This window comes from Cyprinodon variegatus, unplaced genomic scaffold (assembly GCF_000732505.1).
Source record: "Cyprinodon variegatus isolate N-32 unplaced genomic scaffold, C_variegatus-1.0 Scaffold537, whole genome shotgun sequence".
Classification (NCBI taxonomy): domain Eukaryota; kingdom Metazoa; phylum Chordata; class Actinopteri; order Cyprinodontiformes; family Cyprinodontidae; genus Cyprinodon; species Cyprinodon variegatus.
In genome coordinates this window covers 119,265-126,432 of record NW_015150990.1, presented here as the reverse complement: position 1 = coordinate 126,432, position 7,168 = coordinate 119,265, and the positions used below count along the sequence as shown (strand labels likewise).

The 7,168-nt window shown below is 38.2% G+C and overlaps 1 long non-coding RNA gene across 2 annotated transcripts; it reads left to right on the top strand.

Moving 5' to 3' along the window:
* The first annotated feature begins 2,822 nt into the window (after positions 1 to 2,822).
* On the top strand, positions 2,823 to 3,676 carry LOC107095316. Of its 2 annotated transcripts, XR_001481734.1 has the most exons (4): positions 2,823 to 3,168; positions 3,276 to 3,327; positions 3,404 to 3,510; positions 3,587 to 3,676. It is a non-coding gene; the product is annotated as an uncharacterized LOC107095316 (long non-coding RNA). The 2 variants fall into 2 exon arrangements; XR_001481733.1 differs by having other exon boundaries at positions 3,276 to 3,510.
* The last annotated feature ends 3,492 nt before the right edge of the window (positions 3,677 to 7,168 follow it).

The following is a 7,168-nucleotide window of genomic DNA, read 5'->3' as shown; positions in this document are numbered from 1 at the left end:
GATGGTCTAAATCCCATTTGAGGGGGTAGCACCAAAGGGACAGCCAAGAACAGATGACTGGCAAGGTGATACTAGTTTAAACTGACAAGCTAGCTTAAGCCCAAAAAGAATTAGACGAGTCAGAGTTTTTTAAACAAAAATCATAACTGCTGTATCTTCATACTTGCACAAACCAAAATAAGCATTGTTTCAATTGATTCTAGGGCTTTGCATACCAAGACTGGAGTTCATCACCAAGATTTTTACATATCCTCAACATTCCACTAGTTCTTAGTTATCCAGGGTTGCAAGATCAACTTACAGAAAATTTGGAGTGAAAAATAAGTACATAAACACTCTTGAAAGGCACTGCACCAACAGGCCATTAGCAATGCAAGAACCATGTGTGGTTCTTTGCACTTTATTTAGAATGTAAAATGTCTTTTTAGATTATTATATCCACATCACTTTTTTTCATTGATTAAAAAGCTCAGAAACTTTTGGGCAGATACATCTTAGCAAAGAAGTTTTATTTTCTTAGTGAAGAAATTCAGCGAAAAATCCTCAGTGACTATGGACCTTTTGCCCTCACATCCCACATCATGAACGTCCTAGATAAACTTGTGTTGATTTACCTCAGCAAACAAACAAGCTGCTCTCAGGAGGCTCTGCAGTCTGCTTATCGACATGGTGTTGGAGTTGAAAATGCCATCATACACCTGCTTTAACAAATCTACTGTGATTTAGACAAAGCAGACAGTACAAGGATCATGTCATTTGATTTCACCAGTGCATTTAAAATGATTTCTTTCCTATTTCTTTGGGAGAAACTTTAGAAGACTCAGGTGGAGGCATTACTCAGGTGGATAAGACTACCTGACAAACAGACCAAAGATTGTTAGAGTGAAAGGTCAGCTGTCTAATCAAGTAGTCAGCAGCAAAGGAGCACAACAGGGGACAGTACTCTCACCATTTGTTTTTACTACAGTATGACTGACTTCCTGTACAAGACAGAATCCTGTCTTCTGCAGTAATACTCGGATGACTCTGCAATCATATGAACAAGAATCTGAGTACAGAGAGCTAGTGAACCGCTTTGTAAACGTGTGAAAATATTTATCTGAACGCGAATGTCAACTAAGCAGACTGTACTTCCTCATGCAGCTGAGGTCCTTCAGCTTTCACAGCAAGATGCTGCATATCTTCTATAAGTCTGTTGTGGAGAGTGTCATCTCTCCTGCTGAAGTAACAACATCAGAATTAATGGCTCCAGAAAGCTCAACAAGCTGATAAAGAAGAACGGCTGTGTTTTAGGAACAAAAACCTTTGGAGATTATTTTACAAAGAAGAATTCCTTAAAAAATTAAAAAGATAATTAATAATAGTTAATAATGTATTGGGCCACACAGTGTAGCAGTGGGTAGGACTGCTGCTTTGCAGCAAGAAGGTGTCATGGTCTTTGTTCTGTTGTACTTTACTTTGCTCCTTGTTTTCTAATTTTATTGTTTTAATTCTTATTTTGTTGTAGTTTCTAGATTTATGTTAGTTCTCAGGTTTTTCTGTTGTTGTCCTCTGTTGCCCTCTTGTGTGCTCCTTTCCCCTTGGCTTCCTCGTTGTCTCCTCTCACACCTGCTCCTTATTCGCTCGTTAACCCTGCCTTTGTCTCAGTCAGCTATTTATACTCTCCCTCTGCTGTCAGTGTTTGTTGGTTCGTTGTTTTTGTTGTCTTCTCATGCAGTTGTCTACCTACCTTGTCTCTCCCTGGCTCCTCGTGTTCGGTTTCCCCAGATGTCTCCATAGTTCTGGTTTGATTTACTTTACTAGTTGGATTTTTTGGATTCCTGCCTTTTGTTGCTGTTTCTCACCATTAAACTGCAAGAAGTCTCCTCAGCCTTTCTGCCTCTGCATTTGGGTCCTCAAACCTCAACCAAACCCTGACAGAAGGTTCCGGGTTCGATTCCAGATCTGGGTTTTTCTGCATGGAGTTTGCATATTCTCCCTATGCATGCACGGATTCTCTCCAAGTGCTTCCTCCCACAGTCCAAAAACATGACTGTTAGGTTAAATGGCTCCTTAGTTGTGAGTGTGTGCATGAATGGTTGTTTGTCCTGTTTGTCTCTGTGTTGCCCTGTGATAGACTGGCGACCTGTTCAGGTTGTACCCCGCCTCTCGCCTATTGACAGCGAGAGATATGCAACAGCACCCCTCGAAACCCCAGCCAGGATAAGCGTGACAGAAAATGGATGGATAATAAAGTATTTTTTTATTGAATTGACCCTGCTTCAAAACTTCAAAAACACGTGATTTGTTTTATAGCAACATATGTGTGAGGGAACATTGCAGGATTTTTCTTTTTTTTTGGGGGGGGGGGGGTTAAAGCAAATGCCATGTGAAAGCAATGTCATCTATATTTGGGAGATTAATCAGAAAATATAACATAAAATACTAGAGGGAATATAGTGTTAATACAATCAGCTCCATCAGCAGCTTGCATAGCAGCTGAGGGCTGTGGTGTGTCACTGATATGATTACCTACTCATCCAGGCCTCTGATCTCATTGTTCCCTGACACAGAAGATAATACATGCATACTAATGTGGGGCTGTATTTGAAATAAAGATTTGCTTGTCGTAGTAGAAATGTTGCAGTTATGATTATATAGTTATATTTCTTTTCGCTTTTTAAATAATTTATTTTCAATATGCAACACAAATAGTCAATTAAAAACGTATTTAAAACAAGGTATCACCTGTTTATTTGATATAATTGCACAAATTGAGATCATGGATAATATAGGTTTTAGTAATATGAGAGCTGAAAACTAAATATTACATTTCTTAGATTAAAAGTCTGGTATGATTATAAATACAACATTAACATGTTAAAACTTATAACATGTTGTAGGAAGTCCAGGTAAAGTTTTTGTCAGGCTACATATTTTGAATTTCTTGAAGCTAATCTAACAAATAGCCCTTTTTGTATTGCATGGAGCATGGGCTGTGGTGGTGTCACAGGGATAGAGCACACTGGAGTAAGAATGTTGGTTTAGTGTGACAAGTGCTCTCTTTCCTTCTGAGGATCTCTGCTGGATCAGCTGGAGGCAGCAGACTTGAGAGCAATCACCTATCTGCTGCAGCCTTCTTAAGGAGCTGTTGGAGGATCAATCATTGCCTGATATTCATGTTTGTTGGTAAAGTCAAGCCCTCCAAATTTCAAGTAGCTCTCCTTCTTATTTTTCTCCTAAAAAACCTTAAGGATTATTGGTACAAGTTTTTAGTTTATCCTCCTGTTCTCCAGGTTGAAGAAGTTCCTAGATGCCTGGATTACCACTGCTATTTCAAGCTTAACGGTATGCCTCTGAAAACACCTTGTCCACAGTCTCCACTGCAGCTCATTAGGTCACAATCTGCCTACCCGCTCTCCAGCTCTGTGACTCTACAATACCAGCCTGGCCTCCCACTCCACTGTATAACGAGAGACTCACCACCAAGATCTCATCACCTCCTACAGCTGCTCTTTTTGATCCAAAACAGTAAGTCTCAAATTAAGATTTCTCTATTCATATCTTGCCTCACTAAGACATGTAATAATAGCCATCTCCTCTGCAGAAGCTGCTGGACCTCCTGAGCTCTGAACATGGTCCATTCCCATGTCTATGGTCAAAATGTCTACCACCTGCTTGTGATTCTGCATCAGGGTGAGGAAGTTACCTCAGGATATGACACAACTCTGAATCTGTCAGTATGCTGCCTTTCATTTGAGTACGTGAAATGCTTTCACACAAATTATATTAAACTTTGATTTTTTAAGTTATATCAGCAATTTAAAGAAGTCTGCATAATGAGACTGTCAATTCCTCAGGGCAAATCAAAATCTACTTCTCTAACTTCTAAATAACAGTGTTGAACTTAAAGGGAGTGTTAAGCTCCAAAGCATTTGTCTTAGCAGCTTACACAAAGTGTTTCCCATTCATTCTTTAGATACTATCTTATGCTGTGTTTCCAAATATAATATGAATTTTCAGCCAACTTTTAAAAGGTTGAAAAGAAAAAAAATGTGAATTTGATGTTTTCATCCACTGGAGCAAATTCATGAGTTCATGCAACGCATAATGTCTTAATAAACTGACGGTACCCTTGGCTATAGTAAACAGAAAGTACAGTTAACAAGCAACCTTAGACTTAAAATTAGGGATGGACCAAGGTGTTAATGAATGTGTTGTAACCAGGGAAGTTGTGCTTGCTTTATCATGGAAGCTAGCATTGGCAATAGTTCATGCCATTGGGAGACATCAAGGCTGTGTTCAATTTCAGCAGCTATGTCCTCCTAGTGATATTGGAGCTGAAGTAGTTGGTCTAAAAGAGCTTTCCTAAGTGTTCTTTCCTAAGAGCTTATTTTATGAAGATTGAGTAGGAAAAGGTTAATAGCAATCTTGCTTACTAGATTTGAGGAAGAATTGTGGCCAGGAGGGATGCATGGCATCCTTAGAGGAGAAGCTGAGATGACGGTTAGTGGATTCCAGCATAGAATTTGCTGGAGTTTCTTCTCCATGGGGATGTTTGAGTCTCCGGGTTTCCGAAGCAGGGTGGAACTGATGATGAAGGCAGTAGAGGGTGACCAGGGATTTTAACTAATGTTTTTATTTTCTTTTAGTTCCTCACTAGAGGCTAGGAGAGCATACCTACTGAAATTAAAATGATTGTCTGAGGAGAGAAAAAGTGTTTAATAAGTGTACACTTTTGCTCCCCTACCAGATTTAATATTTAATTTACTAGTTTTTCTTATCTTTGGCAATAAGAAATGGATTCTAGTCTGAAACAAGGAATCCCAGAAACAACCAGTAAATACAAGCCTTCTCTGTAGATGGCTGGGATCAGTCCTAGCGAAAGAGTGAGAAGTGATCAGGAAGGAGATCTAAATAGAGCAGCTGGTTCCTGCAGAAAAAGAGTCAATAGAGATAGTTCAGTTGTCTGATCAAGTTTCCTGCTCTTATTTTTGTTTGTATTATTATTTTTTTGATTGATGAAGGAAGTATGTATGTCTTGAATCCTTTGAAATCCATTGATTGAGGTGTAGAGTGTCACTGGTAAAGGGAAACAGTTGGTTGCCCTCCTGAACCCGTGAAGGCCGACCCAATCTCAAGTAAGACAATGAATTGGTTAATGGGTTACCTTCTAAATGACTACTAATTAGCTAAGACTTTGTTGTTCCCAAGACCCTTGCTTTTCAGCTAACGGCTTTAGAAAAACAAAGGGCAAGTCTTGGTTCCTGGTGTTGCTTAGCAACAACTGGAACCCATTTATAGCATTTATTTTTTATCTTCTAACACCATGTATTATTAGAGCTGCACATCAGTATGCCATTTTCATAGCAAACGGAGAGGTCACAATTGGAAAGGCACATTTGTCATTGACATGTAATTTAATAAGGCCGGTGGTGTGGTGAGGTGCTTTATATGACATTACTAAAGCTCAACTGGAAAGCTTCTAATTATAAATATGCATAAGCGTGGCCTATGGCAGCTTAAATTTAGTCTCATGTCCTTGGTAATCTGATGTCAACAGAATACACGATTGCACAATATACTTTCCTTTCTTGGTGTGATGTAAATATTGTTGGTAAAACAATGTGTTGATAATATACAGAGAAAATAAAACACTGATATATGTTTACTGTATCTTGAGAAAAATTGCAAACAATGACTAACCTACAGCAAATTCACATGCCTCTATTTATATTAGAGCTGTTTTTAATTGTAACATTGATAAGGTTTTGTAAAAACCTTGTAAAAAAGTATTATTTTTAAATAAAAGGGAACATAACATTTAAGAATAGCTGAAATTGGTATATAAAGTAATCTTTCTATAAATGACTTTATAATGGAATTTATAATGTCATGTTAGTTAATGTAACATGACATGATGACTAAATGTTGCAGATTTTATTTTTAAAGTTGAATTCTGTTTGATGCATCTTTTGCAAAACGGGGATGATTTAATAAGGCCCTAGTACTGTCACTTCAATGTGTACTCTTGATTGTGGCAGTCTGTCCTTACTTGCACCCAAAGTGCAAACACTGAAAATAAAGCGTATGCATAATTGAGTCATCTGGACCAGAATAACACTGCCATGTCAGTGCAAAAACATTCTCTGAGGTATTGTGATTTTAATCATAGAGCATGAACAAAAGAGAATGTTGTATCATTGTGCGTAGTGGAAGCCCAGGCTTTCTGAAAAATGGTGTGAAGCAGAGCTGAATTAAGTTGGTGACAGTTTAGTCACAGGACAGGATAAAAGAAAAGAAAGAACGCTGCATTTAGATAAATATGTAAAATTTGAGGGAAAGTATAGTATTCCATTTTCAGTGGTGACAGGATTTCATTAAAACAGACAGTTCAATGTCAAACAGCCTGTGGCTGATGAAGCGTATAGGAACATTGGGACTTTACTATTTTGGAATCCAAATGAAGGCTGAAGACGTTGGTCACTGGCACAATCATTAAGAGCTTCTTTTTTGGATTGAACTCACTGTTATCTGCTTAATAGCTTAAGCTTATTTTAATAGAATTCACAGATCTAAACATTTTATTTCTCATTCTTTCATATAGGTTTGGATGTTTATGGGGTCCTCTTATTGCTTTGAAATGAAATGATTTTTACATAGAAGCCAACATTATTGACCCATTAAACTAGAGCACTTGTATTACTGATTGCTTTGTCTGATTCATGGCTTGTGGCAAACTACTGTGTACAGACCTTTGTAGACTATGAAGTGTATCATTGATAGGTCATCAGCATAGAGATAATAGATAATAATAATAATAGAGTCAAACATGCTTTTCTATTTGAACTCATGCATAGATTGCCCCGTGGTCATTGGGGCCCTTGGGGCAGTGACCTCCAAACTGGAGGAGTGGTTACAGCAGATCCCTGGAAATACATCAGACATCTCAGTCCAGAAGAGTGCAATTCTAGGAACAGCAAAGATACTGTGTAGAACTCTCAAGCTCCCAGGCCTCTGGTAGAAGACCCGGGCTTGGAGGAAAAAGTGGGGAAGACCATCCGCAATGGGTGTGGAAGAGTTTTTTTTTTTCTCTATACACCATATATTTTTCTAAACTGGAACTTTCTGGATTTTTCGAATCTGTCAATATGTGCATTACAATCCAAACAGATTTATGTAAAGTTTT